Here is a 15632-nt window from a genome sequence, read left to right on the forward strand (position 1 = left end):
TCTTGTGAAATTCCACAAAAACAAATGGTAGAGATGTTCACACAAAACGTTAACAAAGACATTGGCTATGATCTAAGGAAAGCTTGTTTGTCCACCTTCAAGGACGTTATTGAAAAAGGCTTAGCAATAGAAAAGGTTCTAATTGAACAAGGAGTCATTAAGATATTTAAGGAGAACAAAGATGACTTTAAAGGAAAAGACAAGCCAAGATTTTGGAATAAAAACAAGAACATAGTCAATGATGGTGTTGTTGATGCCAACACAGTGTGACCCCAATTCATCTTTTCGGGATCAAGTTCTACAAACAATCAAGTGAATACTCAAACAACTTCTAGATCACGATGGAAGTACACCCCATTGGGAGAACCACTTGAATCAGTCTTCAAAAAGCTTGTGGCAAACAAGGTGATCACAGTTCTAGATTTTCCTCCATATGAACCAAAGGTTAAACCAAATTGGTGGAATGATGATGAGTATTGTGAGTTTCATAAGAGCAAGGGTCATAAAATAGGAAATTGTCATCGACTAAAGAACATCGTACAAGATCTCATTGATAGAGGTGACATTGAGATTGAGGGACTCTCATCCAATCAAGAACATGAGATGTTTAAGGAACCATTCCCAAAGCATGACAAGGGTAAAGCTAAAGTCACAGATGATCAAGCCAACTATACTAGAGCACCTTACAACTATGATTCAACTATCAATCATATCTCGATGGACAATCATGTCTCTACTATTATCATCAAGGACAAAACTCCTAAGAGGTGTTGGATCTTCTTTCGAACCTACCTCTGAATGTCATGTTACAACTCCTCGAGGTAAAATCACTTTGCAAGGTGCCTCCACTAAAAACACCGCTTCTTCATCAACCAAACCTAAGTATGACCTTGTAGAATAGTTAGGGAAGACACCCGCGCTCATCTCCATTCTTGAGCTCCTACGTATATCTCCCGCTCATAAAGCTATTCTTGACAAAATCTTGAGAGACACCGCTGTTCCTACTGATATGAATGTGGACCAGTTTCAAGCCATGGTGGGATACCTTTTTGTTCCACACTCCCTTACATTCATAGAAGCCGATGACACCTCCATAAGTCAGCCACATAATGCACCATTACACATTGAAGCCTTCATACACAAACATAGAATCAAACGAGTCCTGATAGATGGAGGAGCTGGTCTAAACATTTGTACATTGAGCACCATTAAACAATTGGGATATTCTGATAAAGCTGTGAATTCAACAAATCAAATCACCATCAAGGCATATGATGATGAAGAATGCTCATCCAAGGGCATAGTCACCTTACCTCTAAGAATTGGACCAGTTACAAAGGATGTGGTTTGTCAAGTCTTGGATCTAGATCTCACTTATAATATATTGCTAGGATGTCCTTGGATTCATGAAATGAGGGCAGTCCCATCAACATATCACCAATGCATTAAGTTTCCTCACAATGGAGTCGAGGTAACAGTTAACGGTGATCCTAATCCCTTCATATATTGCAATAACCTGAGATCACATACTGAGACCATCATTCCCAGTAATCGTGAAGCTGTTCCTTCGTCAGCATACATTGATCCTGAGTCATTGAAACCCTCAACATCAAAGCAAGGTGAGCTTAAAGGCAAATTTCAGGACAAAGGCATGGGAGAATACACTTTAAATCAAACCATGTACTTACGACAAGTCATGAGCTCTCCAAAAGAATATGGAAGGCCACATCCTAACAAGCAAATATCCATTGTGGTACTCGAATGGGACCCTACTACCTTTCAAAGATGGGGTGAACTGGAAGAGGAAGGTTTATACAAAATGCTATACAGAGACATTGAAGATGACACACAAGGTCACATCAATATACCCTGTGACAAATATGGCAAAGGCTTCAAGATTCTACAAAAATTCGGGTATGATGGAAAAAGCCCTCTTGGGTTACGAAAGGAAGGCATCATGGAACCTTTACAACCTGAATTGACTATAAAAAGGGAACGCTCGAAGGGACTTGGTTTCTTAACTTCCAAGATCCACACTAAAAGGATACAAAAAGCATCACAAATCAAAGTTGCCAAAATTCAACAAGAGGATCGCTATTCCATAGATTCCAATGAATGGGAATGGGGTTCAGACAAATCCTCCAGTGACTATGAGCTCACCGAGACATTCAGAGAGCCAGATGAACCTACAGAAGAAGAGAAATTTTATAAAAAATTCAGAGTTGGTCAAGAAACAACCCAGGAGAATTCAACACAGTCTTTGTCTCAAGGTTCTAGGTTGAAATCACATAGGATGAGAACACCTGTCCCAGAATGCGCTACTAGTGATGACAATTTGGATTTGCTCGTGATCGAAACTAATGAGGAGAGTGCCATCGATGACCTCGATAATTACCTTGATATACTCGAATATAACCACATCTTCACTCTTAGCCCTACTAACTCCAAAGACATTAAAGGCCTTCCTCTTGTTCACCACCAACTCATTGACTGGGATCATGAAGGACCAGCACAATTTGACACATTCCAAAATGATGAAGCTATTATTGACTATCTTGGCATACGAGATGATCTTCCCCCTGGGGACCACAAAGCAGGATACACTATAGGACTCAATAACATGGCATATTTTGGTGAGGGTGTTGGACCTTCCAGTCGCAAAAATGTGAAAATAAGAACAAATCAAGGATCTTATGGTGAAAACCACATTGTGGCACTGTTTGATCCCAAAAAAGTAAAAAGAAAGGATGTATCTGAGGGAGAAAACCTCTCTGAGGCACCCGAAGATGGAAGGCTCGACATTCTCCCAGCATCATATGAGGAAAAGTCATCCATGTTGGTAGAGGAGACTATCAAGACAAATATTGGTATAGAAGAGGTTCCACACAACATATTTCTGGCTAAATCATTGACAGAGTCTGAAAGGTCAAAATTCATAGGTTTCTTCAAAGAACGACAAATCAATTTTGCATGGTCATACACTAATATGCTTCGACTGGATCCGGATTTGGTAATGCATCATTTGACGGTCAAACTGGGGGCAAAGCCAGTGAAACAAAAATTAAGAAAAATGCATCCACAAGTGGCATTACTAGTCAAAGGAGAACTTGAGAAGTTATTGGATGTCGGATTCATACACCCAATTGATTATCCCGAATGGATCTCCAATTTAGTACCAGTCAGTAAACCAAATCGCAGCATCAGAATATGTATAGATTTTAGAGACATCAACAAAGCTTGTCCAAAGGATGACTTCCCATTGCCAAATATTGACTTGATTGTTGATCTCATGGCAGGTCATGAAATGTTATCATTAATAGATGGATTCTTTGGTTATAATCAAATCAGGATCACACCCGAGGATCAACACAAAACATCATTCACTTGTCCTTGGGGAACTTTCTGCTGGAATGTCATGCCCTTTGGGCTAAAAAATGCAGGTGCTACATATCAAAGAGCCATGACTACTATCTTTCATGATCTCCTGCACGTAACCGTGGAAGATTATGTTGATGATCTCTTGGGTAAATCAATAGATAGAGATACACATTTGGACATACTTTCAATCATCTTTGATTGGTTGGAAAAATACAAAGTAAGATTAAACCCCAAGAAATGTGTCTTCGGAGTAAATGTAGCATCGTAAATTGTACGTACTTGTTAGGGTGGTACAATTTCACACCTAGTTTAGCACCCGCCTTGGTGCATTTTACATTTTGCATTGCATTTCTCCTTTAGCACTTAATTAATCAAATTAATTAGGTCTAAGGTCCTATTTCATCGTCCTCCACATCATAAAGTTGGGCCCTTTCGTTAAAGTGTGCCCTTTTCATTTTATTCCTCCAATACATCATTCAATCAAAAACCCTAATTAGGTCCTATTTTGAACTTGGGGGCTTGGTTTCGGGGGTCAAAACATCTCGAAATCACCTGTAACTTCAGGATTCTCTCTAAAATCATCATATCCAATGGCCCTAAAAATTTGGTGAAAAGTTGTCGGGACCATGGTGCCCGGAGTGCACATGGTCCCAGACATTTTTCTCAAAATTTTAGGAGCACAATCCAATCATAAAATAAAGCTTAACCCCAAGAAATTGGCGGGAGATTCAATCTCTAGGTTGGCCAAAAGATGAAATTACGATCGAGGGTTTCATACATAAGAGCTCTCTTTCTTCATTTGAAAGGATCCGAATTTTGTTTTCAGGAACCTCATATGCAGCGAAAGAGCAGATCTTTGAAGACTTCAACAACATTCAACATCCATCTATCAAGCATTTATCAATTTCATTCATCCATTTAGGGCTTGGAAGACATTGAAGAGCAATAGGAGATTACCGGCTGAAGATTGGCTTGTACCCCTCCCTTGGGATTGGGTATGATTTCATGTTGTTTTCATGTCTTTGCATAAGCTTCAATATATCACTTATTCATGCTTTAGATCACTTTGCATCTTGATTTAGAGCATTTACATTATCATTTACAAGCAATTAGGGTTTACTTTCTAGGTTGCTCTAGTTTGCTTACTTCCATTTTAGAATCTTGCACACACACAAGGTCTGCACACACAATACTTTTTACAATACAACTTGGCTATTCATGGAGGTGCAAATCATCGAAGTGGGGGTTTGAATAAGGAAAAACCCTATATAACCGCCCACCATACCCTTTTCAGATATAAGTGTAGGTTTCGAGACTCGAACGATGCCGCAGGTTGCAGATCCGGGAGAAGTAGACTGAGACCGACCTTCCCACCAAGTTGCAGAGCAAAAGACCAGGACAGGGGCATGGGGCACCCTGGTCCTACCAGGACAGGGCGCTAGGCGCCCTGGTCCCTGGGATAGAGGCGCTGGGTGCCCTGGTCCTCCTAACAGACAGCAATTTTTGGCATTTTCGACAGCTTTCCAGAGTGCAAAATAGTAGTTTCAGGAGCAGTTTCCGGGACAGAATCAGGACAGTGGCGCCCACGCCCCCATCCTAAACATTTTCAATCAGATTTTGACTCCGGGTAAGTATCTGCATTCTTGTTTTGTCCTTGTGTTTATAGCTTTTCATTGTTTAATCTCAATTCTGCAATCTTGTTCATACTTGCATTTTGGGATTAGGACTTGAACTTGCATCATTTTATCTTTCAATTGCAACAAAGGAATAGAAATCCTAATAGGTAGCCCGTGGCTCTCTCTTTCACAAAAAGAAGTAGCCAATTGTGTGATACCTCTAAGCTCTTTCGTATTCTGTAATGTGTGTCCAAAGGTAGGATTAGGGCATGTTAACCTAGTCTCGCTTTTTCCCCTACACATTTTGGTGAACCCGACGTGAATCTATCATTGCTTCCTCTTGCATTGCATTTGTTAGATCTAGATCTAGATTTAGTGTGTTTTCATTTCATTTTCATTAAAAAGAAAAAAAAAAAAAAAAAAAAAGAGTGTGTTTCTTTGCATTGTGTGTTTAAATTTTATGCAACCTTTATTTCAAAATGTCAGACTTTTATTTGCAAGATGTTCATGTTTATGATGATTATTATGATTATAGCCAAGATGAACTAGATAAATCCTTAGATGAGTTTTTTAACCCTAAATATGCCAAACCTTCATTTTACCAAAGACTCATAAACCTTGTTACTATGCCATTTAGGTGTGATGAGAAAGATAAGTCGAATGGTTCCTCTCAAGGGTACATTCCTATCAACTCTTCCACTGAATCTAGTAACATGGTTGTTTTCAATAATCCCCTCTATGAAGAGATATCTCCTTTTGAATCAAAAGATAAACCTTTTGATAGCTATGATCATACTTTGTTGGATGATGCTCTTGATGACTTTGTGGCTTTATCGAAATCTTTAAACAAGAACAAGACTTCTAAATTGGTTAACATGATAAACCTGAATGAGCATAATAAGCCTCTCTTTGAAGTCCAAGGTGCTTATCCTTCTCCCACCTTTCAAGTTCCTAAATCACCTCTCCTTACTGTCCAAGGAGGGTATGATCATGATTCCTTTCTTACTCTGAATAAACCAATCATCACTGTGCAAGGAAGAAAACCTATAAGTCCTTATAGTTATGCCAAGCAATTAACTAGAGAGAGTTATCATGCAGTTGCCCATACTTATCACACCAGAAATAATAAGCAGCCTAATCCTCCTCCTGTTATTCTAGTTTCTCTTCCTAATCATCAACCAATTCTTCCGCAAGCTCCACGTATTTCGCAAGTTATGGGTAAGGAATATGATCTCATAGAACAACTTAAAGCTACCCCTGCTAAGATATCCCTCTGGGATTTGATTCAAACTTCTTCTGCTCATCATGGAATGTTACAAGATGCCTTGAAAGATTTGAATGTTCCTCCACCGAATACGTCTAGTAATATAGCATCTTTGGTTAACTCTGTGATGAATCCTAAAGCTCAAATTGTGTTTACCCAAGATGAGTTGCCTACTAGTGAAATTCAACATCAATATGATCCCTTGATGATTGTGGTTATCATGAAAGACACTGCTATAAGATGAACACTAGTAGATAATGGCTCTATCCTTAATGTGTGTAGCATTAATCTATTGCATAAAATGAATGTGGATACATCCCTCATTGAGCCTGACTCTCATCCCATTTGAGGCTTTGACAATGTGGCTAAGACTTCATTAGGTATTATCACCTTACCCCTCATAGTGGGACCTGTTACTTTGCCTACTCCTATCCATGTTATGTCGGGGAATTTAACATACAACTTGTTATTAGGAAGACCTTGGATTCACAGTATGCAAGCTGTCCCCTCTACATTGCATAGACAAGTTAAATTTATTTATAACAATAAGACGTATACCTTGATAGGTGAAACTAATTTCCAAGCTTGTTTACAAACATCTACTTCCAAAGGGGGTTCTTCTAAGCCGTCCTCGTCTAGTGATGACTCTTTGAACAAGATACCTATCGATGAATCCTCGCTCTCTAATGATCAAAATTCTTTGGATGAGTCTGGAGCTCCTGAAGAAGATTCTTCTCGACTTGAATCTACACATAAGAAGGATTTTGATCTTGAGAAGGTTCTCGCAGAAGACGATTGGGGATCTCTTTATTTTAATCCCACCTTTGTAGGTGAATATAAGGTTCCTTCTAGAGAGCTTAAAGTTGAAAAGAAGGAAGGAGCTAAAAATCAATCACTCTTACCTAAACCTATGAGCAATAATTGTGTGGCTGCTTCTCAAACTTCTTCTCCTCACACCTCTAATTTTGAAGAGTTTGATTCTTCGTCTTATGAAAAACCACCTTCTCTTTCTGAAATGGCTGATTGTTATGGTCGTGGTTTTCATATTCTAGCTAAGCATGGGTATCATGGAAATGGCTGTGGTTCTCACGAACAAGGAATAAAGGTTCCTCTAGAGAATAATCTTTATGATATGATCTTTGGACTTGGTTATAATCCCTACAAGCACACTAAAGCTTCTAAGAGACCATGTATTAGTGTTAATGCTATTTTTACATCTCTATCAATGCAACACCCTGAGTATATTGATGGGGATCCTTCGTGTGACTGTGCTTTGGATATCTTTCCTACTGATGATGCTTTAGCTGAGTTTTTAGGAGCATATGATACTCTTCCTCATTATCATCACAATAGGGAACTCCCTTATTGTTTGAACACTGAAGCCTATTTTGGAAAAGAGATTGATAAGGATGAGATTGTGAAAGAATTCCCTCAGTTAAAGGATACTCCTCAACAAAGTAATCTTCTCATAAGTGACACCACTGATGTTAAGATGGATCCTTGCAATGAAGAAAAAGTTATTAAAATTGGAAAATGTTTGGATGAAGAGGAACAAAAACAATATGAAGATTTATTGCATGAATTCCCCGAGATCTTGGCTTGGACAAACTCTGACATGCCTGGTATAGATCCTAAGATTGTCACTCATAATATTGTCTTAGTTCCCGATGCTAAGCCTGTGAAACAAAAGATTCGAAAAATGAATCCTAAGGTGGCTCTGCTTGTTAAGGTCGAGATTGAAAAATTATTGGAGGCTGGATTTATTCGCCCTATTGATTATTCCCCGTGGATTTCAAATATTGTCGCTATGGCTAAACCAGATAATAAAATAAGAATGTTTACCGATTTTTGAGATTTAAATAAGGCTTCATTAAAAGATGATTTCCCTCTTCCAAACATTGACATGATAGTTGATTCTACGGCAGGACATGCCTTGTTATCCTTCATGGATGGTTTTTCCGGATACAATCAAATTTTCATTAACCCTCAAGATCAATTCAAAACCGCTTTCACCACTCCTTGGGGTACGTTCTGTTGGATAATGATGCCTTTTGGACTTAAAAATGTCGGTGCAACTTATCAACGAGCGATGACCCTTATCTTTCATGATTATATGCATAAGATTTTAGAGGATTATGTTGATGATATTTTAGCCAAATCAATTCTTCACATAGATCATATTAAAATTCTTCGTCAAATCTTTGAAAGAATTCATAAATATCACATGCGCTTGAATCCCCGAAAATGTGTTTTTGGTGTGGATAGTGGAAAACTATTAGGATTCATAGTTTCACATCATGGGATTGTGGTGGACACTAAGAAAATAGATGCTATTGTCAACATGCCACCTCCTAGAAATGTGTCTCAACTTAAAAGCTTACAAGGAAAGATTCAAGCTATTCGTAGGTTTGTATCTCAACTTGCGGACCGTACCTTTCCTTTTACTCAACTTCTCAAAAAGAATATCACTTTTCAATGGAATGAAGATTGTCAGCAAGCATTTGAAGATTTAAAAGTGTATTTGGCTAGTCCTCCTATTCTTCAACCTGCCGAACCTTCTAAACCCTTCCTTCTGTATACAGCTGCTTCCTCTCATGCTCTCGCAGCATTGTTGGCACAACATGGTAAAGATGGTAAGGAATGTCCGGTTTATTACATAAGTCGTACCTTACTCGATTATGAGACCCGATATTCTGCGATAGAAAGACAATGCTTGGCCTTGGTGTTTGTGACTCAGAAATTGAGACATTATCTTTTAAATTCAGAAGTCCACATCATGGTAAAGTTTGATCCTTTGAAGCATCTTTTCTCTAAAACTGATTTATCAGGACGCCTAGCTAAGTGGGTTATGATGTTAACTAAATTTGACCTTAAATTTGTTTAACAAAGAGCAATTAAAGGGCAAGCATTGACCAATCACTTAGTTGAGGCCCCTTCACCTTTCTCCTTCCCTAATTCTGAGTCTTTCCCCGATGACTTCATTCTTTCTATAGAGAAAGATGAAACTTGAGAGTTATACTTTGATGGTTCTAAGTGTCGTACGGGATCGGGGGCAGGTGTTGTTCTGATTTCTCCTACAAGGAAATCCATTCCCTTATCATATCGTCTAAATTTCCTATGTACCAATAACATTGCTGAGTATGAGGCTCTTCTAGCGGGAATAAAAGCAGCCTTAGCTCTGAATATAAAACACATACATATTTATGGAGATTCTCAATTGATTATAAGACAAATAACAGGATTGTATCAAGCAAAACAAGACAAATTATCATAATATAAAGATCTTGCTATCTCTTTATTACAAAAATTCGATTCTTATACCATGGAACCTATTCCTCGAAAAGATAATCAACATGTGGACGCAATGGCATGTGTGGCTTCTCTTGTATCTTTAGAGGACCCTGTGGTTGATCTTAAATTTGTTATTTACAGCCTTATTTCTCCAGCTATTGTAGACGATTCTAGCTTGGTGACATGTTGTGACTTTATAGACTTAGATGAATGGTATTCGCATATCGTAAGATATTTGACCGATGGTACCTTTCCTGATTTCGCCAATAGGAACACTAGGGCTAGAATCCGCAAGTTGTCTGCTAGATATATCATTCTTTCTAATGTCCTTTACTGAAGGGGTTATAACGGTCTTCTCCTTCGCTGTCTTAACAAATCGGAAATCCCCGTTGCTCTTGAAGAGGCACATTCAGGTGCATGTGGGGGGCATTTTGGAGGCAAATCCTTGGTTCAAAGATTGCTTCGTATGGGATACTATTGGCAAACTATGCAGAAGGATTCTTTTTCATTTGTTAAGAAATGTCATCAATGTCAACAACACAATAATCTGATTCATGCTCCTACCCAAGAACTTCATTCTCAAGTAGCTTCTTGGCCCTTCTCCACATGGGGTTTGGATCTCATTGGTAAAATCTCTCCTCCTTCATCCCAAGGACACACCTTCATTATAACTGCAATAGATTACTTTACGAAGTGGGTAGAAGCTATTCCCCTTCGCTCTACTACTGCTGAAGTGATTTGTCAATTTCTTCTAGAAAACATTATTTCTCGATTCGGGATACCTTCCACTATAATCTCAGATAATGGGACATCATTTAAGAACAAGGACATGAAGAAATTCCTCGAGAAGTATCATATCAAACATTGATTTTCTACACCATACTATCCTCAATCAAATGGTCAAGCCGAATCATCCAATAAGATAATTGAGCAAATTCTTCGCAAAACCATGAATAAGCATGGTAAGGATTGGAGTAATCAGCTAATCTATGCTCTTTGGGCCTACTGAACGAGTGTATGAATTGCTACAGGAACTACCCCTTATAATCTTGTTTACGGTGCTGATGCTATTATGCCTTTAGAGTTAGAGATTCCATCACTTAGGGTTTCTCTCAAAGGTATAGTAGATGATGACTCTTATAGAGAACAACGACTTCAACAGCTTGAGATGCTTGATGAACAACGTATAAACGCTCTTGAGCATATTCAAGTGTATCACAAAACTCTACAACGAAGCTATAATGATAAGGTTATTCAACGTTCCTTCTCAGTAGGTGACTTAGTCCTCTATGAGAATCAGCGCAATGTGAATGCCTTACCTGCAAAAAAGGGAAAATTTAGTCCTAATTGGCTTGGACCATATATCGTTATTGAAGATTATGGATCAAATTCTTACAAAATAGCGGATGTAGATGGTACGCCTCTTAAAGAACCTATCAATGCTATGCACTTGCGTAGATACTATGCTTAATTCCTCATTCCTTATTTTTCATTTCATCTAAGCTTCTTTTCAGTTCTTCAAAATTGGGTAATATGTTAGCATATCTTGGTTAGAGCAAATAGAATTAAATGATATGGTGTTTAATCTATATTGCTTCGTTCTTGACAAGCGTGTTTCTTTACTTTATAGTTTGTCTTGAATTCATTTATGTAAATTGTAAAAGATTTACATTTTTGTTATGCTAGCATATTGCACAATGTCTTTATGCGTTAAGTAGAATCGTATCATGTTGTGTTTAAGATTAAAATTAAATCACATTAGTTATATGATTCTTAGACTTAAGGCATATTTCTTCCCTATCATCAATGTAGTACTTGATTAAATGTTTTAATTAAGTCACACATGTATCAATTTAATCATGGAGCATTGAGAAATCAATCACATGGAAATTAAATCTTGAACATACATGTACACGTACCAAAAGTATTAACTTTAATCAAAATACACATTATTTTAGGCATTAAAGATAACACGCTTGAGACAAAGAGAAGCATGTATATATATATATATATGTGGATCGTATACAAATATAGGTCACTATACATCCAAAATGTGACCTATCCTACATCATGAGATCATCTCCTATCCCTAGGGCTAGTGACTGGAGAGTGACGACTAGACACTCCCTCCTGATCTAGCCGTGAAGGTGGACCCATAGGTGTGTAGCGTGATATAGACCATGAGTGACTCCGTGACGAACTCCTACGATCCCTATCCATAAGGATCGCGTGATAGGAGGTAGCCTTGGCCTGAGCTGCTGCTAGATCTCACTGTGCCCACTGAAGGTTCTCTGATAGAACTCTCTCTCTCTCCCTCCATATGTCCACCTGTACTCGAAATGGGGAAAACAAGTCCTCATGCCGACTCGCGTTCCCCTAAGGCCTATAAGCAATCTGTGAGGAACTAGGGATCTGTGGCATCGTGGAAATGTCTGTCACTGCTTGCTGAATCAAGGAATGCCACTCCTGCACATTAGCTATAGCAGTGGAACAGATTTTTTTGTATTAATACCATTCTATATCATCAAAACATTAATCAATCAATATAAACCCCTTATACCTGGATCTCCCTCATGCCCGTAGGGATCATGATATGGTAGCATTTGTGACTAGGAACTACTAGGCTCCCCATGCTCAAATAATCTATGCACGATGGGTGTAGGCTGGCCCGTACTAGAAACAGGTCTCCGTATCGCCTCATGTTCCCCCTTTTGGGGAATAAGAGGAGGATCCAAGGCTATGGTATCATCTCTTGAATGGTGGGGAGTTGCATCTGACTCCTCCTCATCATCTCTATCCTCCTCCTCCTCATCATCCTCATCCTCGTTCGCATCCTCACCTGCATCCTCATTCTCCTCATCTCTATCTGTGTCATCCTCCTCCTCCTCCTTGGCACTAGGCTGATCTCCTGTGGGTGGATCAGGATCTCTTACCTCCTCATGATCCTCTCCCTCCTCTGGTGCCTCTGACCTAGATCCCTGATCCTCATCTCGGTCTCCATGTCTCCATGGGCCTGGATGGCCTGTCGGGTGATCTGGTGGAAAGATAGGCCCTGGGTATGATCTCACAAACCATGAGAGATACATGCGCTGTGCTCTAGGCTCTGTAGAGTAATCAGTGACCACATCCTAATCGGATCCCTCTATATCTGTAGTCTCGATGTCATCTATCATCGGTCTCGCTATTGCTATAGGTCTGGGAAGGACTCATGAGTGTCGAGTGTAGATGGGTACATCAGCTGGAACACACTACTCTAGCCCAAACTGCCTTCGTACTCGATCGAAGTAGAATGGGACTATGATATGTGAGTATTGTCCCCGCAGTAGGCGGTTCCTCTATAAGCATGCTAACTATCTCTCCATCCCATCCCATATGTGCATCCGCAGATATGGTCTCCATACTGTCACCTCGGCTGTCAATCTATCAAATATCACTCTCCAATATAGCAGATCCCCAAATCTCCACTCGCTGGTAAGTGGATAGGCAAACACCCTAGGTCGCTCACTAGTCATACTCATCGGATAGCCAACAGGCCTGGTGCATGTGAAGTGCTCAAATATCCACACCTACAGAAGTGTGCATGTCATCAAGCTACAACCCTGTCCAAACACATACTCCTCAAGGTCATGATAGAGATGTGCAAGCATACTCTGACCCCAAGCATATGCTCTCCTATGTCTCTCCATAGCTCTGACGCACCATGTGAGACCCCCATGCATGTTCGTACCTTGCCCATTAGGGCAGATGGCTAGTGCAATGATGGCAATCATAAGACGTCTCACAAGGGGCACCTTTCCTGTAGGATGTAAGAGCCAAATGACCATGATGCGACCTCTCATCTCGCTCAGCATGACTCTCCCTATGTAGTATACCTGCTCCCTCTGATGGTCCTCCATTGACTGATCGGTCGCGTATGTCACAGTAGCTCCTCTAATAGGAAGACAAAGTATGCGGTACACATCCTCAAGTGTAACCGTCATCTCTCCTACTAGAAGATGGAATGTGCATGTGTCAGGATCCCATCGCTCCATTAGTGCCATCAGCATCACAGGATGAAATCGAATGGCCGACATGAGGATCGCATACCATAAACCCATGATCGACAATGTATCCCTCTCTGCCTGAGTCAGCCAGCGAATCTGATCTCGCAAACTGCGAAGAATCTGCCCCGCGGTGTGCTCTCTCATGTATGGGAGACCCTACAACAAAAAAACATAAGTATAATCAGTACTCAATTATCAAAATCATTCATGCAAACTGTCGAACGTCATATGCTAACCCTGACATCCCTCGCCAAGTCCTGATTGGGACCATGGCACCTTGTCAGGGACCATGGCGCCCTGAGGGGACCATGGCACCCTAAAAGGACCATGGCGCCCCACAGGGACCATGGCGCCCTGGGTGGGACCCAAGGTCCGATTCCAGGGCCCACAAACGATCACAAAAAGTCAAATTCAACAAAAATGCAAAAGTTAACATTCAGTCAACTCACCTCGTCCAGTGGCTCGTCATCAATCACGGCCTGTCGCAGGATCTCAATCCTCGTGGGACACTCCAGTCATCGTGAAGGCATGATGATGGCTATGTGGGCTCTGCTGCAATGAACAATACTCAGAAATCAACAAAGTGACAAATGCAAATGTCACTTTCAAGGTATATACTTTCATTCCTTTACCTTTACTTTCAAAACCCTAATTTTCCTCTACCACTCATTTCATCATAACTTGAGTTTGGGAGATGCGATTTTTGAACTATTTGTTGCGTAGGAATCGTATTTTCATTCCCCTACTCTCAGGATGTTCTAAAAAGTTCTCTAATGAAGCCTTTTCAGTGAACATCCCTCATCAATAATCTCTTACACAATTTGTCATAAGTAAACATGCTATCCTCTTTCACCTCCCTAATAAGCAAGTCAAAATAGGGAGGGCATATAGCTACTCACAAATTTCATCACTTTCCTTAGTAAGCATTAGGTGATTTTGTGATCTAACGTGTGTTTTGTAAGGTGTGGTTCCTAACTGTGTACTGCAGATACTGCTGGGGGCTTCGTCCGACAACTTATGGATATATCCTTTTTCAAATAATGTTTACTTTTCTGTACTTTAGCTTGCATATGCACGTAGTACTCATATGACCGCTAAAGTGGGGGCTAAATGTAGCATCGTAAATTGTACGCACTTGTTAGGGTGGTACGATTTCATACCTAGTTTAGCACCCGCCTTGGTGCATTTTACATTTTGCATTGCATTTCTCCTTTAGCACTTAATTAATCAAATTAATTAGGTCTAAGGTCCTATTTCATCATCCTCCACATCATAAAGTTGGGCCCTTTCATTAAAGTGTGCCCTTTTCATTTTATTCCTCCAATACATCATTCAATCAAAAACCCTAATTAGGTCCTATTTTGAACTTGGGGGCTTGGTTTCGAGGGTCAAAACATCTCGAAATCACCTATAACTTCGGGATTCTCTCTAAAATCATCATATCTGATGGTCCTAAAAATTTGGTGAAAAGTTGTCGGGACCATGGCACCCGGAGTGCACATGGTCCCAGACATTTTTCTCAAAATTTTAGGAGCACAATCCAATCATAAAATAAAGCTTAACCCTAAGAAATTGGTGGGAGATTCAATCTCTAGGTCAGCCAAAAGATGAAATTATGACCTAGGGTTTCATACATAAGAGCTCTCTTTCTTCATTTGAAAGGATCCGAATTTTGTTTTTAGGAGCCTCATATGCAGCGAAAGAGCAGATCTTTGAAGACTTCAACAACATTCAACATCCATCTATCAAGCATTTATCAATTTCATTCATCCATTTAGGGCTTGGAAGACATTGAAGAGCAATAGGAGATTACCGACTGAAGATTGGCTTGTACCCCTCCCTTGGGATTGGGTATGATTTCATGTTGTTTTCATGTCTTTGCATAAGCCTCAATATATCACTTATTCATGCTTTAGATCACTTTGCATCTTGATTTAGAGCATTTACATTATCATTTACAAGCAATTAGGGTTTACTTTCTAGGTTGCTCTAGTTTGCTTACTTGCATTTTAGAATCTTGCACACACACAAGGTCTGCAC

Source organism: Cryptomeria japonica, chromosome 3, assembly GCF_030272615.1.
Source record: "Cryptomeria japonica chromosome 3, Sugi_1.0, whole genome shotgun sequence".
NCBI lineage: Eukaryota > Viridiplantae > Streptophyta > Pinopsida > Cupressales > Cupressaceae > Cryptomeria > Cryptomeria japonica.